General features: G+C 45.3%; 1 protein-coding gene across 3 annotated transcripts in view; it reads right to left on the minus strand.

Annotated features, from left to right (window-relative positions):
• LOC137414419 (nuclear factor of activated T-cells, cytoplasmic 3) overlaps positions 1-21,489 on the minus strand; it is a 323,497-nt gene that overhangs the window by 172,548 nt on the left and 129,460 nt on the right. Inside the window, exons 1-2 of one of the 3 annotated variants that reach the window (XM_068099948.2) lie at positions 4,329-4,454; positions 3,712-3,802 (exon numbers count right to left, since the gene is read on the minus strand). The gene's annotated coding sequence lies outside the window, so the exon portion shown is untranslated. Of the gene's footprint in view, positions 1-3,711; positions 3,803-4,204; positions 4,455-21,489 lie in introns of those variants that run through there. The other 2 variants (XM_068099947.2, XM_078771398.1) reach the window with 2 other exon arrangements.

The following is a 21,489-nucleotide window of genomic DNA, read 5'->3' on the forward strand; positions in this document are numbered from 1 at the left end:
GATAAGAGTAGCATGGAGTAAGTGGAGATCGTTAAGAGGTATTTTAACACAAAAAGGCGAAGTTTTTTTTTTTTTTGGAAACGTTCGAACCACGGAATCACGGATGCCACATCACGTCATGAGAATTTCCATAGTCGATACGATGACCCCTTGGTAGGTTGCTACTCCATCGTAGGGAGCTATCGAAGCAGCCCTTAAACCTAGTTGCATCAATTTGTATTTTGGCCTGCTTTTTTCCAAAGGAATAAGAGGGTCTCTAAAATCAAAAAGTAAGAGTTAGCAGATGGGGTGGACCGAAGGGTGTCATCGAAGCATTAAAGTTCACTTGCTGGATATCCTATCTTGACAATTGGGGGTTTGAACCCAAACAAAACAGCTTAACGGTGAGTAACGGAACTCTGAAGTAACACGCAGACCCCATTCCTGACCAAGATGCTGAATATATTCAAAATTACAAAGTTGGGTTCAACGATGCTCAGAGATCTCTACTTTACTTTCTTACAACAGGAATGTAATAATAACAGGGAATTACGCAGTTGCAGAAGTTATGGAGTCGTGGATCCTTTTGCCCCGATGACCTCCCAATTCCAACAGTTGGCAATTCTTCAACTTCAACAGCATCACATGTGACATTGGAACAAAGGAGCGACTTCCAACACTGGTATTGGTGATGAAAATTCAGGGAATGATAAAGGAGTGACATGCAATGCCTGTATTGGTGATGAGGATTCAGGGAATGGTAAAGGAGTGACTTCCAACACCGGGATTGGTGTTGAGCATTTGGGGAATGATCGCTCCTCCTAACAGTCCGCTAAGATGCACTAGCTATGTCTCCGTAGAACTTAATAAGGGAATACTAACTTATGATCCCAATCCAAAGTATATTATTTTAATATTCCGAGTGATTATGTATAATTATATCATTATATTATTGTATTTTATTATTGATGTATTATTACCTCCGAATCCGAAGGTAGATGGCGGACTGGTTATATTTTCCCCCCCGTCGATCTGTTTGTTTCTTTATTACTTGGCAAAAAAATAAAGTTTGACAAGTATGTTGATCACTCCGGTTTGTGTGTGTGTTTGTTTGTGTGTTTGTTTGTCTGTCTGCTCACTTATACTTGCCTGCAGGTCACAATTTTAAACCGATCTTCACGAAACTTCACCAAATGGTGGAGTTCGTGGTCCGACAAAATCCTATATATTTTTAGGTCAAAAGGTCAACATAGGCCAAAGGTCAACCACTTTTTTCAAATTTCTAAAATCCTCAATTTTCATCCGATTGAGTTGAAATTTGAATAGGATTTTCATATCAGCTAACTGAATTCAACCACCAACTATGTTTGAAATCGGCATAGGCCAAAGGTAAACATAAGCCAAAGGTCAACAACAATTTCAAATTTTTAAAATCCTCAATTTTCATCCGATTGACTTGAAATTTGAATAGGGCTTACATATCAGCTAAGTGAATTCAACCACCAAGTATTTTGGAAATCAACATAGGCCAAAAGGCAACATCGGCCAAAGGTCAACCACTTTTTTTCTAATTTCTAATATCCTCAATTTTCATCCGATTGAGTTGAAATTTGAATAGGATTTTCATATCAGCTAACTGAATTCAACCACCAACTATGTTTGAAATCGGCATAGGCCAAAGGTAAACATAAGCCAAAGGTCAACAACAATTTCAAATTTTTAAAATCCTCAATTTTCATCAGATTAACTTAAACTTTGAAGACGATTTGCATGTCAGGTCACTGAATTCAGCCACTAATTATTTTTGAGGTCAAAAGGATGCTCTGAGTGCCATTCTACTCTGTTCTGTTTTGCCAAATGTCGCTCTATGAGTGATTTTTCATTTGTTTGTTTATGACAAAAATATCTCAAAAGGTTGTGGACGGATTCAAACGAAATTCGCTAGGGATGATGGGTATGTGACACGGAAGAAATCATTCGATTTTGGTGAAGATTTGGATCTGGATCTGAGAATTGGTGTTCAGGGTTCAGGATTCTTCACCATTGAGAGAGAGGGTGAAAAACCGATATACAGCACGATATCTCAAAAAGTTGTGGGACAGATTCAGAGTAAACTTGGTGGACAGTTTGGGTGTGTGAAAAGGAAGAATTGATTCGATTTTGGTGAAGATTCGTATCCGGATTTGGATCTGAGAATTTTAAGTTATTCTTCACTATTGATTTATGAGGCAAAAACCGATATACAGCACGATATCTCAAAAAGTTGTGGACAGATTCAGAGTAAACTTGGTGGACAGTTTGGGTGTGTGAAAAGGAAGAATTGATTCGATTTTGGTGAAGATTCGTATCCGGATTTGGATCTGAGAATTTTAAGTTATTCTTCACTATTGATTTATGAGGCAAAAACCGATATACAGCACGATATCTCAAAAAGTTGTGGACAGATTCAGAGTAAACTTGGTGGACAGGTTGGGTTTGTGACAAGGAAGAATTGATTCGATTTTGGTGAAGATTCGAATCCAGATCTGAGTATTTTTAAGAGATTCTTCACTATTGATTTATGAGGCAAAAGCCGATATACAGCACGATATCTCAAAAAGTTGTGGACAGATTCAGAGTAAACTTGGTGGACAGTTTGGGTTTGTGACAAGGAAGAATTGATTCGATTTTGGTGAAGATTCGAATCCAGATCTGAGTATTTTTAAGAGATTCTTCACTATTGATTTATGAGGCAAAAGCCGATATACAGCACGATATCTCAAAAAGTTGTGGACAGATTCAGAGTAAACTTGGTGGACAGGTTGGGTTTGTGACAAGGAAGAATTGATTCGATTTTGGTGAAGATTCGAATCCAGATCTGAGTATTTTTAAGAGATTCTTCACTATTGATTTATGAGGCAAAAGCCGATATACAGCACGATATCTCAAAAAGTTGTGGACAGATTCAGAGTAAACTTGGTGGACAGTTTGGGTTTGTGACAAGGAAGAATTGATTCGATTTTGGTGAAGATTCGTATCCGGATTTGGATATGAGAATTTTAAGTTATTCTTCACTCTTGATTTATAAGGCAAAAACACATATACAGCACGATATCTCAAAAAGTTGGACAGATTCAGAGTAAACTTGGTGGACAGTTTGGGTTTGTGACAAGGAAGAATTGATTAGATTTTGGTGAAGATTCTAATCTGGATCTGAGTGTTTTTAAAGTGATTTTTCACAATTGAGAGAGATGGTGAAAAACACGATAAACAGCACGATATCTCAAAAAGTTGTGGACAAATTCAGAGGAAAGTTGGTGGACAGTTTGGGTTTGTGACAAGGAAGAATTGATTCGATTTTGGTGAAGATTCGAATCCGGATCAGATAATGTTTTAAGTGATTCTTCACCAATAATTAAGTGATAGGGCTAAAATCGATATGTAGCATAATATCTCAAAAAGTTATGTTCGGATTCAGACGAAACTTGGTGAATGAGTTGGTTTGGTGTGAAGAACGAGCGATTCAATTTTGTTTCAGGTCCGAATCCAGATCCGGTCTATCAGTGGATATAAAACGTAAACAATTCAGCTTGGCGCAGGTAGCTATTCTATGCGCTCTATTGAGTGCCCCTCTGGTTTCGATATGGAATGGTCGAGCCCCTCGGTCCGGTACAGTGATGTTGGGTCGTTGGGTGAAGACCCAGAGGTGCGTGTAGTGACCGCACCGGGTGGGTGCCGGAGCAGATGACGTACCTTCGAGGAGCGTGACGTCAGAAAAGATCCCCGTAATGTGCGCAGCACTCGATCGATCAGTGTGGAGCTGGACGCATACAGTCTGCTGTACCTGCACACCGAGTGGGCACAAACGAACACATCACGTGACTGCAACCTTGTTGTACGCATCTCGACAGGTAGACTCGTTCACCGCTCATTTGTGACATTAACACACAATGTCGTGCAACTTCCCCTAAGGAAATACGCGCGGACACGATTGATATCGTCGAGCATAAATGGAACATCGAAATGATTGTTTTTCCCCCAATGAAAGCTGGAATACGCTTTACATAATTTTGTCGTCACGATTTGATCCTCGAAGTCGGAGCAGCGCGCGCGCAGGTGCAGCGTGAGCCCGGAGCGCGCGCGGGATCAACGACGGAGCGCGCGCGCGATGCACCTCTCGCGGCTCTCTTAATACCAACACTGAACACCAACACCGCAACGGTCGTACACTCCCGCACGAACCCACCACGATCAGCAGCAGCACGAACAGCTGACGGCTCGTCCCGGTACTCACAGCTCGCGCACCCTACGTACGCGGCCCCGCACGCCGCGCGTACTTTCCGCGGCTCGATCCCCGCGAGCGGTTTTACCGAGGGGGATGGACGAAGCTCGGTCGGGGCGGGCGGGGAAGCTCGGTCCGCCGCGCGTGCGTCTGCGGAGCTGCCTGGAGTTCCAGGGGTGGCGGTCGGCCTCGCTCACGGGTGGGGTTGGGGTGAGGGAGCGGGAGGGGCGACTTTGTAGGCCGACGTCCCGATTTCCGCGATGGGGATTCCGGCGATTTTGGGGAGGGGGGGCGGGGGGAAACGCCCAGCTTCCTCGGGCACCGTGCCGGCCTCGCAGTGGAAATCCCGGGCGCGCCGCCAACTCTGCACTCCCCGTCGGCCTCACCGCGCCTGCTCCGCACTCGCTCTCCCTCCCGCTCCCTTCTCTCCCTCTTTCCTGCTCACCGAAGCCACATTCCCGTTCCTACCGCCCACAACACCGCGGCTCTCGGCTGGATTCTAACCTACAACACCCTGTACCGTCCAAAAAAAAAAAACCCTCACGTGCGGCCTGAACTTCATTCATACGTCATATCCATCAACTGACGTCACGTTCCATGCACTTAAAACAGCTCACACAGGTGTGTCAACTTGTGCACACCTATGCTATACACATCTCATCTACTATAAGTATCAATTCCCAGATTGATTTCACTTCAAACCCCTTGTTCCTCCCCAACAGGTAGGCCCTACTTACTGATTTTTACCTGAAACCCATTATTCCTCCCGGACAGGTATACTTCATGACCTTGGTGATAAATTGGATTCAAATTGCCATTTCGACCTGAACAGCCTTTTATGTGTCCGTTAAATCGTGGATTATTTCGAGTAATTCTGAAAATTGCGGATTTGACAATGACATATTAATTTATTTATTTGTTTACATACCGGTGTAGAAGTTATTTATTTATATTTAATCTTGTAGTTATTTCAATTTGTTTATGTCCGGGAATTCCATCCGAGACGTCCATTTATCGCACAAAATCCAGAGTGAGTGCTTCTCAGCTCATGGACCATTCCTCCTGTGACCATTTTTTGGACACAGATAGATTCCCACAGTTACAACTAGAACAGCACTCAGTAGAGAGCATACCTCCACCTGGCTGGCTATATCACTCAATGGTGAAGAATCACTTTAAAAATTCTAGTAGCCGGATCCGAATCCGGACCTTCACCAAAATTGAATCATTTCGTCCTTGTCACATACGCTACATCTCCGCCAAATTTCGTCCGAATCCGTCCACAACCTTTTGAGATCTTTTGTTCACAGACAAACAAACAAACGGACAAACAGACAGGGGTGAAAACATAACCTCCATCCACCTTTGGTGGCAGAGGTAATAAAAACAGATGTTCACAACCATCTCAGGTCATCCCCATCCATGCCCATGATATTTTATACCCTCATGAACCCTACTTGAGCCCACCTCTTTCCGTGTTACCAGGTACCCCTCCCATCCCAGCGCACCCCTCCATTGCCTCGTCCTCCTCTTCAGTGTTACAAACTGTATCTTCCCACTTCCTTGATTGAAAGTTTGCGGCCATCTTGTCGAAGACCCACCATATCTCCTTGGCAACTGCAAGGGAGCAATCTCGACCACGCAGATTATGGCTGTTCGCACAGGCCAACTGGCAGGGATTGCAGGAAATCTGCTCTCTCTCAAAATGATTGGGTGACCATGTCACACAGCACCTGATATTGGTTCCACCTGGGAATACTTTCACGAAAGTCTACTTTCGTGAACACAGACTTTCACATTCATGCCCCCATGTACAGGGCTGGCAGGATGGCCTACACTAGAGGTACGCACACTCACCTCTAAGCTGTCTAACCTGGGTTTAAATCCCAACCAAGGTATAAACTGTCATCCAGGTAATTCATCATGTGTGTGTGTTGTCCCTCTGCTGGATGTTAAACGGGCGTTCTGTCTTCCAGCATTCGTTGGTGCACGTTGAAGATCCCATGGTGTTCTTCGTGAAGAGTAGGCGAGCTCTCGCCAGCACCCTGAAACAAATTACAAATTCCTCCCCTAACCAGCAGGGGGCACTACATCAGCGGCACAGCCATGCACCCAGCCAATAATGCCACCCCGCAAACTTGTTCTGAATTCGAACGAAGAAGAAGCCTCCAAGTACTAGGTGGTGGTGTCGTGGTTACAGCATCTGCACTGAGTCTGTTTGTTTGAACCCTTTGGTTGAATCACACCAAATATTTCAAAAATAGTATGTTCCAAAAATGATATGTTCCAAAAATGGTATGTTCCAAAAATGGTAACGTCCAAAAATGATATGTTCCAAAAATGGTGTTCCAAAAATGATGTTCCAAAAATGGTATGTTCCAAAAATGGTATGTTCCAAATATGGTATGTTCCAAAAATGATATGTTCCAAAAATGGTGGTCCGTGTTCCAAAAATGATATGTTCCAAAAATGGTATGTTCCAAAAATGGTATGTTCCAAAAATGATATGTTCCAAATATGGTATGTTCCAAAAATGATATGTTCCAAAAATGGTGGTCCGTGTTCCAAAAATGATATGTTCCAAAAATGGTATGTTCCAAAAATGGTATGTTCCAAAAATGATATGTTCCAAAAATGGTATGTTCCAAAAATGGTATGTTCCAAAAATGGTATGTTCCAAATATGGTATGTTCCAAAAATGATATGTTCCAAAAATGGTGGTCCGTGTTCCAAAAATGATATGTTCCAAAAATGGTATGTTCCAAAAATGATATGTTCCAAAAATGGTATGTTCCAAAAATGGGATGTTCCAAAAATGGTATGTTCCAAATATGGTATGTTCCAAAAACGATATGTCTGCTTCCTTCATTGATCAGCTGTGAGGCAGAATCTGGATGGGGCTCTAAAATTAATTTCATGCCTAATTTTTTTAAGCAATCTGGAAATTATGTTTATTACATCATACTAGAGTGTGCTGAATCCAAAAATGCAATGTAACCACCGATTGGATCACACACTAGAGATGACGTCATAAAATTTGCCCACTGCATCTCAACATCGATATCCAATCCAGGGACACGGATGTTATTTTCCCTCCTGGAAAACACTGACTTCACCGAATTCAGGTACGCTGAATTGAAAAAAAGAATGGAAAAAATGCACCTCCAATAATTATTGGACTATACAAAAATTACCTATGATGTCATCAAATTCGGTATAAAGATATCGAGAACATCGATGAAAGTTTGAAAAGGCACTTGCATTCAACCCTCGTCACCCGATCCATCTCCTGAATGATCATTATCGATGTTCAACTGTGCTTAACTCTAGGAAAACAGTCGTCGCACCTGCCAAGGTATGTGCAGGGTAGACCTGCTTCATTTGCAAGCATTTATGACACACACATTTGGCAGGATACTCAGTGGGGCCAAGGTTTAGGACATCCAATGAATCATTCGGGTTTCATTGTCCGATTTCCATGAATGATCAACAGGGTTTGGGACACCAATAGGGTTGTCCAGACACCGGAGATATACCTGTTGCTCACAAGGTATGGCATGCCTCGTCAACTCCAGTGAATGCCAAGGTATCAGAAAATCTGGCAGGTGTTAGTTGACTCCAAAATAAGTCACAAGGCCATCACTTTTCCTTTCCCCTTGGAAGCGCTAACACTGTCACATCCAGCGACAACAGGTAACTCTATAGGATGCCCTGGCTTATTTGATTACGTACCACTTCAAAATCGTACTTGCATTGACAATCTAGTGGTCATACCGATCCTGGTCATGAAATGAAGGGTACTTGGGATCTCATACAAGATTGTGACAGCCAGGACCAAATACATCCATGTTCGGGCTTTTGGTTCCATTGTCTGAGTACTGTGATGAATGATGCTTTGCATGCGACAAGTCTAGTGTCGGCCTCTTCCTGGTACTTCCGCTGGTACTGTTACAATGTAATGCTGGTACTTCCGTGACGCCCACAACCATTTTCATCCAGCTGAAATGAGGTTCACTTTTCCCCATGACAGATCTCGTTCAAGAAGTGTGCTGCTGCACCACATGAATAAGAATTTGATGAGGGACTCCTTGTTCTTGCCAGTTGAGATAAACCTCTTCAACAGTTTCGGGGTCTTCTGATCAGGCCTGTTAATAGTTGGTACCTGAATTCCTGACAATGCACGTCTAAGATGCTCACAATTCTTAAAGTTGATGACAAGGTGGCAATCTACAGCAAAGTAGACCTGCGTGCACCCCGGCTTACTTCTCAATAGAGCTCATGTTGATCAGGAAGTTCTCCAGCTGTTTCGTTGTGCAGAGGCACAGCCTTTCTCACAGGTATGCTTACAAGTACCTTTGGCTTCTTTAAAAGTTTTTTAGTTGTTTGATTCGATAATCCCTATCTGCAAGGCATGAAATATGTTTCGGCTGCCTCAATTTACTTGGTTCCTGGGGATTTCTGCGCATGCGCTCTGGGCAATCTTTGGCTTATTACATCATTTCAAAAGTCGCGTATTGAAAGACCTTTCCCAGAAGATGATTTGTCTGAACCTACAAATGTAGAGGGAACATTCTGAAGTGTTTTCAACACCACCATACCATCCATCATCAAAGCTGAATTGTACGGTACACCATCCACATGTACAGGTGGGATTTCACCTTCCAAGGCATTCATCAATGTGGCTTAGTCAGTCTTCACATCCAACAAATCAGTTGTTGTTGTTATATAGCCCCGAACAGTTCTCTCGAACAAGCCCACAGCATGGACACAGCCGATCAATCTCGCAGGAGCAACCCAGAGATTCCCCACATCCAGGATGGTGTACCCCCGCTTTCACGTAGTCAGGGCCATGGCAGAGTTAGAGAGAGAGAGAGAGAGAGAGAGGGAGAGAGAGAGAGAGAGAGAGAGAGAGAGAGAGACCATGACCAGATTGCCCTGAAAATTCCGGGCAGCAGGGAAGAATGGGGGAGATTTGGCCACTGACTTGCGCTTGGGGGTACAATCACCACAAAGAGGCGTCCTGATAGTTGTCAGACAATCAGTTGTACCAAGTTATGCAGGTACTGTACTATGCACGTGGGATAACATCTGATGCTAGTCGATTTCCCTCGTCTTGCCAACAATCAATAGTTATCCAAAGAGGGGACCGCTACATGTGAGTGTGAAGGTGTTTGACTTGAGCCTCGTCACCAAGGGTTCTTCATTCTCACAGCAAACATTTTCAATTTCTTGATTTTGATCATCTCGTTCCATATAACAGTTCCTCCAGTCTGGAATCTTTCATTGAAAAATGTTCCGGAAGCTTCCTAGCCGATCGTTGGTGCCTGCAGTAGATGAGTCTTGATGTCATTGGACACAAGTAGCCTATGCAAGATGTCCAATTCATCTCAACCATATGAAATTGGATCAACCAGACCTTAGACCATACCCATAACGGCAAGAATAATGTCCTCTTCCCGTATGTTTCATCAAGGTCCTTCATTGACCTCAAACTGTCATCTCATCCAGACATTGTCCGACAGGCCTTTGCGAACCCTAACAACTCGCTGCGAGAGTACGCATTGATTGGCCGATCCCTTGCTTAGAGCAATATCTGCCATTGCTCCTTTAGTCTTTGAGTCCCTGTTAAGTGTTTTGAGGCCTATGGTCATGTCGCACGCTATGTGACTGAAGCCGTAGTTCGACTGCCTTTGGAACACAAAGTCATCGGCAATGAATGCATCATCTGATTGTCTGTGTGTCGCAGGCAGCTTCTCCAGTTCACTAACATATGCAGACAGATACCGTGAGTAATTTCACTCTATCGTCGGTAAATAAGCATTGAGCCATTGACTTGACTGCCGACAGGTGAAACAGCTACTTACCCTCCCTCAATGCTCTCACAAAGAGAAGGAGGGTTCTGTATGACTTCCCAAATTCAAGGAATGGTCTCGTTCTCCCATCCTGGGTGATGAATGTCTTATACTTGTCTGGTGCTGGCTACACTGGGGTCCATCACGACCTCACAGAACGAAGGAGATGGACCCACCTTGCTGACCTCCATAATAACGTTCATTGCCTGCTCCTGGTCTTTGGGACTGCAATATTGCGGCAAGGCCCTCCAAGGCAGTCATTGCAAAGGGACTCATAGACCAACTTGAGCATGCTCACGACACCTGTTATAATGGCGGCCGGAAATCACTCCTTTCATTGATTCTATCAGTTTCTGCTTCTATCAGTACATCTTCCATCCCCAATTGCTGGAATTGCTTGCCAATGCAGGTGGGAAAGGCCGTTGTCACATGGAAATCTCCAAGTCTCAAGACTACACGCTGACGAAAGACTGAATTCTACCAATGTATCACCTGAGCCATCGAGTTAATAGCTTGATCCATTACAACCACGATGGAATCCTTTTGCAGACTGTCTGCAATGGGCACGCTATGTAACAGGAGGGGGTAAACAATAGATATTTGAGTAGGACTAGCATCTATGACTGGTTGGTATACAGCTCTGGAAATGGGAGTAATTTGTTATTGGAGTAAGGTATTAAATCCCGTCCAACCCTGATTGGCTTGCAGACGCACTTCTGGCAACTTTGACAAAGACATGGCAAGATCCAAGGCAAGATACGGCTGCTGTTTGTGTTTGGACTTCTGTAGTGTTTCTTGTCCTAACAAAATGTCCTCGGTGAAATGGTCAGCACTTTGGGTTTGAAATCTTGAGGAACAATATCCCCCATCCAAGCCGTAGAGGTGCAAGTGCTGTATCATATTCAAGAACCACTGAATGTGACACGCGTTGGCCAAAACCATCCATGATGGAAATAACATTTGAAGACCCAGTGAGGTACCTCAAAGTCACCCCAGGAGCTAAATGATTCGGAGGTGGCTTCTTCCATTTGGATGAAAGATGAACAATATCCTTGGTGATGAAGATCAGCTTTCAATTATAGTCCTCTGAAGTGTGGATGATTCTATGCCCCAGTCATCAAAGCGAGAGCATTGTATAAGAAGGTACAGTCTCGTCCACAGAAGCCATCTCAAAATCCGAAGCAGTCGGAGGCCACTTGTCCATCAGCACTCTGATTTCATTTTAAATACTGGTTAATTTTCACAGCAGAGATGTATAACCGGCGAATGTCTCCTCGTTTATCCAGCCATGTGCGTCAACTGAATCATCATCTTCAAAAGTTTCCTCACCTGACATGCAGATTCACCTGAGGAACTATTGAAGGCTTGGTCCGCTGTGCTTCGTATCCTGGATAAATACGACCTTCGACTCTCAGTCTCAAAAACTGTCATCTGCCCAAAATCCACAACTATCCAAGAAAGGGTATATGGTCTTCGGGTATCCCAAGTCTAAGCTCCTGCCATCCTTTGAAAGGCCTTCGGTCCTTTGGTGGCATTGACGAGGCCCTTGCGCGTATTTTAAGGAATGCAGCTACCTTGTTGACCCCCTTGGATGATGCTTGTTTCGGCCGGCCCTCACAGGCCCGTGAGTCGTGGACTGACTGACAAATCTTGCTAAAGCTCAGGCAGCCCTTCAGTTGCATCACACAACAACCTTACCTAAAGTGTCCGTCCAGTAGTGGATTGTCATTGGTGGATGTACCATGCGCGCCAGAATTGGCACCACTGTGCACGTGGTATGTAACAGAAAAATCTCTACTCACTGGTTCCTTCAGCACTAAAATGAAGAAAGACCAGGTGTCCTGGCTATTACCCCCTGTACCATCCTGAACTGTCGCGACCTGCCTCCCCAGGTCGTATCAATTTGCATGTGACCTCTGCCTGTACCGTCAACTCCATGTCACCCTTAACCCTTGGGACACCAGTTTTCCTTGGCACACCTGAGCTCCTCACCACATACAAGGCTTTCATCCGCAGCTCAATGGAATACTGCTGTCCCCTCTGGGCTGGTGCTCCTGCCTCACACCTAGCTCGTCATCACGCTGTTGAAACCAAAGCGTTCAGAATCATTGGAATCTCCCGCGATGAAGCTACCTCCGAGGGCCTTTCACTTACTCACCGCAGGCAGGTTGGTGGTCTTTCTGTCTTCTACCAACTCCTCTCCGGCCTTGCTCCTCCAGCTCTCTCTCTCTGGGCTGTCCCCCAAATATTCCTACAGGTCGCACAAGATCTGCCTGCAACCCTCTTATGGTTAAACTGCCAAAATCAAGACTCTCTGCTCACCTTCACTCCTTCATTCCTCTTTTCTCCCGCCTCTGGAACAAACTCCCCCACTTCCTTCAATCCCACTCCTCCCTCCAGGTCTTTAAAACAGCTGTTCACCACCATCTCTTATCTTCCCCCATCCAAAACCTTGATCTTTTCTACCCCCGCTAATTTCACCCCAGATTCACTTTTTGGAAACACCAACTTCTTTCCTGGAAGTCCTTGGTGCCCTTGTGTTTTATACTTCTCCCACCCCCCCCCCCCCCCCACCCCCTTCCCACGCCGCCTCCCCCCCCAAGCCCTCTCCCACCCACACATTCCCGATGTCCCTGCTCTCAAATGTTGTGTTTATGTGCTTCCCCTTCTCTCCCCATCTTGTCTACCGCTCCCCTTTTTATATACTTTGTTTGTTTGTCTGTTTGATTTGTTTGTGTGATAAATGTTAGCTCTTTCACGAGCCTCGATTCTGTATACAAAAACAAAAACAAAAAAAACAAAAAAAAAAACCTGTGGACATTTCATCCAGTGACCCAACCGGTGATCAAGCCTCCAATGACCTTCCCCGGGACCCATGTGAATCCTTGTGTACATCATCACCTTCGTCTGTGCCTCCATACTTTGTCTGATCGTGTAGGCAGGCCTGCTTATCTGGCCGATTATGATGAGAAACCATAATACAGACCTGTACTTCCGGTAAGGTGTCCTAGCCGATTAGGATGAGTAACCATAATACAGTCCTGCACTTCCAGTAAGGTGTCCGAGCCGATTAGGATGAGTAACCATAATACAGTCCTGCACTTCCGGTATGGTGTCCGAGCCGATTAGGATGAGTAACCATAACACAGTCCTGTACTTCCAGTAAGGTGTCCGAGCCGATTAGGATGAGTAACCATAATACAGTCCTGTACTTCCGGTAAGGTGTCCTAGCCGATTAGGATGAGTAACCATAATACAGTCCTGCACTTCCGGTATGGTGTCCGAGCCGATTAGGATGAGTAACCATAACACAGTCCTGTACTTCCGGTAAGGTGTCCGAGCCGATTAGGATGAGTAACCATAATACAGTCCTGTACTTCCGGTAAGGTGTCCTAGCCGATTAGGATGAGTAACCATAATACAGTCCTGCACTTCCGGTATGGTGTCCGAGCCGATTAGGATGAGTAACCATAACACAGTCCTGTACTTCCGGTAAGGTGTCCTAGCCGATTAGGATGAGTAACCATAATACAGTCCTGCACTTCCAGTAAGGTGTCCGAGCCGATTAGGATGAGTAACCATAATACAGTCCTGCACTTCCAGTAAGGTGTCCGAGCCGATTAGGATGAGTAACCATAATACAGTCCTGCACTTCCGGTAAGGTGTCCTAGCCGATTAGGATGAGTAACCATAACACAGTCCTGTACTTCCAGTAAGGTGTCCGAGCCGATTAGGATGAGTAACCATAATACAGTCCTGTACTTCCGGTAAGGTGTCCTAGCCGATTAGGATGAGTAACCATAATACAGTCCTGCACTTCCGGTATGGTGTCCGAGCCGATTAGGATGAGTAACCATAACACAGTCCTGTACTTCCGGTAAGGTGTCCGAGCCGATTAGGATGAGTAACCATAATACAGTCCTGCACTTCCGGTATGGTGTCCGAGCCGATTAGGATGAGTAACCATAATACAGTCCTGCACTTCCGGTATGGTGTCCGAGCCAATTAGGATGAGTAACCATAATACAGTCCTGCACTTCCGGTATGGTGTCCGAGCCGATTAGGATGAGTAACCATAACACAGTCCTGTACTTCCGGTAAGGTGTCCGAGCCGATTAGGATGAGTAACCATAATACAGTCCTGCACTTCCGGTATGGTGTCCGAGCCGATTAGGATGAGTAACCATAACACAGTCCTGTACTTCCGGTAAGGTGTCCGAGCCGATTAGGATGAGTAACCATAATACAGTCCTGCACTTCCGGTATGGTGTCCGAGCCGATTAGGATGAGTAACCATAATACAGTCCTGCACTTCCGGTATGGTGTCCGAGCCGATTAGGATGAGCAACCATAATACAGTCCTGCACTTCCGGTATGGTGTCCGAGCCGATTAGGATGAGTAACCATAATACAGTCCTGCACTTCCGGTATGGTGTACGAGCCGATTAGGTTGAGTAACCATAATACAGTCGTGCACTTCCGGTATGGTCTCCGAGCCGATTAGGATGAGCAACCATAATACAGTCCTGCACTTCCGGTATGGTGTCCGAGCCGATTAGGATGAGTAACCATAATACAGTCCTGCACTTCCGGTGTGGTGTCGGACTGTGACATTTACATCTGTTGGCTGACCTTCTTGTGAGCTTCACATAACGATTTGTTACTATTGTTTGGCTTGTGCTCGGGTCGTTTTTTTATTACAATCCCATTAAATTTGTGTAACGGTCCATTTGTAATGGCATAACATGTGGGAGAGAAGGAGATGATCACACCAGTCTGGACTGCTTCTTATGTTGATGTGTACGTACAGGGGGTGCTCTTGGGCATCTGGATGTGGAGCCTCCATCCTGAGTGGGTGCTGTTCGTTGTCCGCACTAAACCCGATTATCTCCGAGCCTGACTGTGTGGTATCTTCTAAACAAGTACCGACGCTGCCCCTCCCTTAACATCATTATCCTGATGAAATGAAATAGCAAATGTTTGTCTTTGTTTTTAAGACCGAGACTCATGGAATAGTGAGGTGATGAAGGGTATGAACTGAGAATAGGGCAGCATGGAAACTCTTTAACACAATAAGCAATGGAATTAACAAACAGGAAGAGAGAGAGAGAGAGAAAGAGGAGTGGAACAAACACACAAACCTGAAACTAAGAGGGTAGAGTTAGGTAGGCCAGGGCTAATGGCAATAAAAAAGATCATGTGCAGGGGCGGAGAATGACATGAGATGGCGATGCTTGAATACCTGGACAGAAGAATAGCGAGGATGGAGTAGAGGCACTACAAAAACAGAGGGAAGCAACCTGCCTGCGATGTGGGAGCAATGGGCCTAGGGCTTCCGCCTCACCATGGGAGATGACAAAATATTATGAAAATTAAATTCCACAGATTCCAGGAGAGACAGATGTGGTACTGGGGTGCCAGCTCATTCAAGAGAGCAGTACTTCATTGAGCTATGGACAAAGGTCTTGTAGACAGGTGAGTAGTTCTGATTGTTCAAGGAAAGACCGAGAACGACATCTGGTGTGCGACTGGCTAATCGGAGGCCAGCTTTTCTATATGATCAGCCTAAGAAAGGGCATAGGCGATGGTGAGGCCGAGAAGTTCAAAACACCTGAACCTCTTTCAATGGAGAATGTTCCTTCTCAAGCCTCATCCACACGATTATTCATACCTGACAAAATGATAATGTCAGTTACAACTGACAAGTGGAAAGGGAAATCCGGTAAGCTTCTAATTTCCCCTTATATGCACTGCCCCCTGCTGGTTAGGGTGGGATCTTTGTCATGGCGCGGGCGATAGCTCACCTACTCTTCACGCAGGACACAGTGGGATCTTTAACATCCACCAACCAATGCCGACAGATGGGACATGGTATGCTAGGTATGCTCGGCCATATTCTCAGCCCCAGCATGTATTGCATGATTACTATTATACAAACTGAGATGGCATCATCAAAAAAATAATTCACAATGAGTGCAAAAATTTCTGCTCAATGGTAGAAGGGTCAAAACAGAGGTCATCTCTAAAGATTCGATCATTTCCAGATATCGTCCAGTAACACTGGATGTAAATGTTTCTACTGAAACTGCAGCCTATTATTGCATGCATTGGTAAATATATATCCAGGAACCCCAGGTATTTTAAACATTGTTGTGGAATGAACTTCAATTTGCAAGTGGGTTTTTGTAGAACAGAGAAATTCATTTATGTGTTAACATCGAAAGCTTCTCTCTGTTTCCGTACGAACCTTGTACATATATGATGCATACAGACACACACAAAGTTTGGTCTGTCAAAAAAACCCAATATATATATACACAAACAACAACAACAGGCATTTTAAGGCCATTTTCCCTGCAAGAGTGTGGGTTAGCCTTGCGGTCCCCATGACAATCTTCTCCATTTTGCCCGATTTTCTGCATCTCCCCTTGTTAACCCCCTTGCCCGCATTTCTTCGACCATCTTTAGCCAAGTCTTTCTCGGTCTTCCCCTTCCTCTACTTCCTTCTACATTCATTTCCATCACTCTTCTCAACCAGTCACTTTCATCCTTCCTCAACACATGACCAAACCATCTCAAACTTTTTCTCTTCACAGCATCCATCACAGGCTCGATTCCCATCATCTTTCGCAATTCATCATTTGTCTTCCTCTCTCTCAACGATACTCCACACATCCACCGAACCATTCGCATTTCCACCCTTTCCAGCCTTCATTGCTGCTCTACGTTCATTACCCATGTCTCGCTCCCATAAATCATAACACTTCTCACACATGCAGCATACACCTTTCCCTTCAGCTTCAACGACACTCCCCTCCTCGTCAGCATGCCACGCAGTTCCCGTAACTTCTTCCATGCACATCTCACTCTAGCAACCGTTGCCGAGTCTGATCCACCTTCTCCATTCAGCATGTCTCCTAGGTAACAAAATGTTTTCACACCTTCCAGCTTCACGCCGTCTCCAAGATCCAACTCAACATTTCCTCCATCTGCAGCTGCCTCTGTGCACACCTTACATTTGAATGTAGCTGCCACACTGATTAATAACCCTTTCAAACCACTACATTTTTGATGAACCCACACAGCGCACATAGTACATTGAATGGAATTCACCCCGACACCCTTCCTGTACACACCACCGGCGACTTCCCAGTTCTTTCCACCTCACCACATGCTTTACCACTTGCCATCACCTTCGTTTTTCCGATATTCACCTTCAGACCTTTTGTCTCCATACATTCCTTCCACTTGTTCATCTTATCCTTCAGTCCATCAATACTTTCTGCAATCAACACCAGATCATCTGCATACAACAACTCCCATGGTAAACCCTCCTTTACGTTCTGAGCCAGCACCTCCATCACAGCTACAAATAGTTGTGGACTTAGTACCGACCCCTGATGCACTCCCACCTTCACCTCAAACTCACCACTGTTCTCGTCCTTCGTCCTTACAGCTGTGTGCGCTCTTTTGTACATTGCCATCACTACTCTGATCAACCATTCCTCCACTCCTATCTTCCTCAATGCCCAGGTCACTACTTCACGTGGAACCCTTAATCGAATGCTTTCTCCAGATCAACAAACCTAAGAAACAACTTCTTCCTCTTCTCCATGTACTTCTCCTGCAACTGCCTCACAATAAAAAGCGCGTCTGTCGTTCCTCTTCCTGGCATAAATCCAAACTGCATTTCGTCAATCTTCACTTCCTTCCTTATCCTCCTCTCCAACACCCTTTCCAATACCTTCATTCCATGCTCCAATGACTTTATCGCTCGATATGAGCCACAGTCCAGGGGGTCACCTTTCCCCTTGTATAGAGGGACGAGGGTTCTGTTACGTGCTCCTCCCCAAACCCCGGTCACGGTGTACCTCCGAGCCCCGAGAGGAGTTACAGCAGAAAGATGTGTTATTCTGTGTCAAAAATCAATGGTGAAACCACACCAATTGTTACCAACAAACAAATATTGTATTAAGGTCACACAAGAATAACAACACAAAAACAATATTAATCAATTGTACAACCTATATATATTTCCTATGATGGTACCATCAGGTTCGTACAATATAACTCACTGTGCTCCAAGTGAGCGAAAAGAAGAACATTCCCAATGTCTCTATTCCCGGCTTCAAGCCAAAGCTGCTTCCGGCTTCAAGCCAAAGTCGATCCACTACAGTGATCGTCTGTACGATGTCGTATCGAGACCAGAATCCCATTGGGTTGACAGTTACACTGCCAAAGATGGGCGAAGGTGTCCTCGAGAAGCGACAGGGAAATCACACCTTCAGGTATGGACGTTTGACGGCTCTCAATCGGCGAACCGCAGATTTCCCACTCAAAAGCCACGTTACACACACACACACCAAATTAACGTCTGGATGTGGTGAGAATGGTTGAAGCAAAGTGAAAAACCTTGAGCGATGTGCAAAGCGCGCGAGTCAAAATGGCCGACGCCCCGTTCTCGTGGCGTAACGGCACTATGATGATTCTTCTCGGAATCAACCGCAAAACCTGACACACAGGTTGATCTGTCACAGCGATAACAACTCTGTCGCAGGAATACCTTTCCTGGGAAACCCAAAGTTCACTCGTGACTCTCGTTCACCAATGTTCGCTCCAGACCTCAAAGCAGCTAGGCTTCTTGGCCGACTCACTCGCTCCGCCTTCTCTTCCTCTTCTTCCTCTTTATCGTCGTCCGGTTCCGGTTTCATTTAAAACATTAACTTTTTTACCTTTTGAAAATAGTAAACTCTATTTCCCTTAAATGACAACAATAATAGTACATGGAATCAAAAATGTTTACAGTGGATGAAAACCACAACAACAGAAGTGACGAATCCGTAACAGTACTCAGTTCCCAAACCACTGGAATGCAGCCTTCTTTCACCACCAGATTGCAGATCTCTGTCATTCTCTTCACACCCCAATTTCCCGCTGCCTTCAACATATCTCCCACAACTGCCGTCGGCCCTCCCGCTTTTCTACTCTTCATTGCTTTTATCGCTTCCTCAAATTCCTTCTCGGTTATCTTCTCTGCCGGTCCTAAAACTGGGTTACTCTCTATGTTTCCATCCCAATCATTCTCTGCATTCAACAGTATTTCCATATATCTTTTCCATCTTCCTTTAATTCCATCTGGGTCCACAACGATTTGTCCCACTTCATCCTTCAAGCAACTCACCCCCATCACATCACACCTCTCTTTCGCTATCTGCTTTGCAATCCTGAATACCGCTCTCGGACCCTCTTCCAAATCCAAGTGTTCTCCGAACATTTTCCTACATGCCTCCTGCGCCTTTGCTACCTCTTTCTTTGCAGCCTTCTTGGCTGCCTTATAACTTTCATGCTCCGCCTTTTCTGCCCCCATACCCTTCGCCTTCTGCCACTCCTTTAACTTCTTCCTCTTCTCGTCAATCTTCTTTCCAACTTCATCATCCCACCACCATGTTTCCGAGTGCCTCGGTGGTCCTTTTGTCCATCCACATACCTCACCAACAGCTCCCAACAGACTATCTTTCATTGACATCCAACCACTTTCAAGCTCAACCACATCATCCTCTACCCTACTCAGCCTCTCTTTTAAAGCCTCCCTCACTGTCACCTCTTTCAACCTCCACACCTTCATTCTCAGTTGGTACTTCACCCGCCGAGCTCTCCTCGCACCTTTCACCCTTATGTCGCAGACAACCAAATGGTGCTGTGAAACAGCCTCCTTCCCCGGGATCACCTTTGTGTCCCGGAGGTGCCCCCTATCTCTCCTACGCACCAGCAGGTAGTCAACGGTTGTCGTCGACCCACCTGACGTGTATGTAACAAGCTTATTATCCTCTTTCTGGAACTGAGTATTACAAATCAACAAATCAGCTCCATTAGCAAACTCCAAAATCCTTTCACCTTCTCCATTTCTCACACCATATCCGTAACCCCCATGAACTCCCTCAAAACCGTCCATACTCCTTCCCACATGTCCATTTAGGTCTCCTCCTACCACAACAACTTCCTCATCTTTCACATTTTCCATCAGCTTCTCTATTGCACACCAGAACTTGTCCTTCTCTTCGTCGCTCCGACCAATCTGCGGAGCATATCCCGAGATGACGTTCACCAAGAGCTTTCCAATCATCATTTTCACCATCATCTACCTTTCACTCACTCTCGTCACACTCACCACACTGTCTACAAACTCCTCAGAAAACAGGACACCAACAACATTCACGCCTTCTGGGCACCCTTGCCACACAAACTTGTATTTCTGTCCCTGCCTACCCTTCACCATTCTCACACCACTTCCCTTCCATCTCGTCTCCTGCACACAACATATGTCCACTCTTCTTCTGACCAATATTTCCACCACTTCTCCTGATCTCCCTGTCATTGTCCCTACATTCCATGTCCCAAACCTCAGAATCTCCACGTCGGGCATCAGACGTTTCGTCGTCATAAATGGAATGATTTCCACCCTTGCTTCGATCGGGTTCCCCACCTTGAGTTTTGACGAGAAGGAGTGGGGTCCCCAACGGGGTACTTCGGGCTGTACCCCGCCCATATGTAGTTGTAATTGTCATGGTTCTATTTTTGAGGCAATGTTTTTATGGCCGGATGCCCTTCCTGACGCAAACCCTTTTAGTCGCCTCTTACGACATGCAGAGATACGGGATACCTATTCTAAACCGGGGCACACACACCAATATATTTACATATATATATATATATATATATATATATATATATATATATATATATATATATATATATATATATATATATATATATATATTGTTACGGATCGCGGATTAGATGTTATTATGGGCCGAGCGGATGGTCCACCGCGACCTAACAGTTCCCCCGATTCTTTCCCAACTCACCCGATTCCACTCGAACGTTGGCCAAATCGCGCTACGCTAAATCAATGATGGAAAGGACACAACGACTGGGATAGATGAAACGACGCAAGGGGTACAGTTCTCAAGACCTCCGGAGGAGGATATAATTAGTGGTGGAGAAAAGGGGTAGATTACAAGGTAGAGTGAGGTAAAAGACACAGAAGAGATGGGCACTTAGTTACAGTCTTATCTTATCCCCGACAGACCACAGACAAACGGAACAAGGCTGACTTACACAGGGATTGATGGCAGGGAGGACAGGTAGGTTCGATAGCACAAGGTGCACCTTGGCTCGGGGACAGGATCAAGCACGGTCCAAGAGATGCAGGGAGGCCTCACAGCGCTCGGAGGTGGCGTCTTTCTTTCTCCAAGCTCAGCGCGCATCTGACGTCACCTCCCTCTTCCTGCGCATGCTCAGCGGGAAGTGACACGCCCTCGGCTGGTTGGCTCCGCCCCAGATGGGACCGGTCCGCCGCTTCCATTGGGTGCGGGGGTTACCGGGCTCCGCCCTTGA

The sequence above is a fragment of the Myxine glutinosa genome, chromosome 2 (assembly GCF_964187855.1).
Source record: "Myxine glutinosa chromosome 2, kmMyxGlut1.1, whole genome shotgun sequence".
Taxonomy (NCBI): Eukaryota; Metazoa; Chordata; class Myxini; order Myxiniformes; family Myxinidae; genus Myxine; species Myxine glutinosa.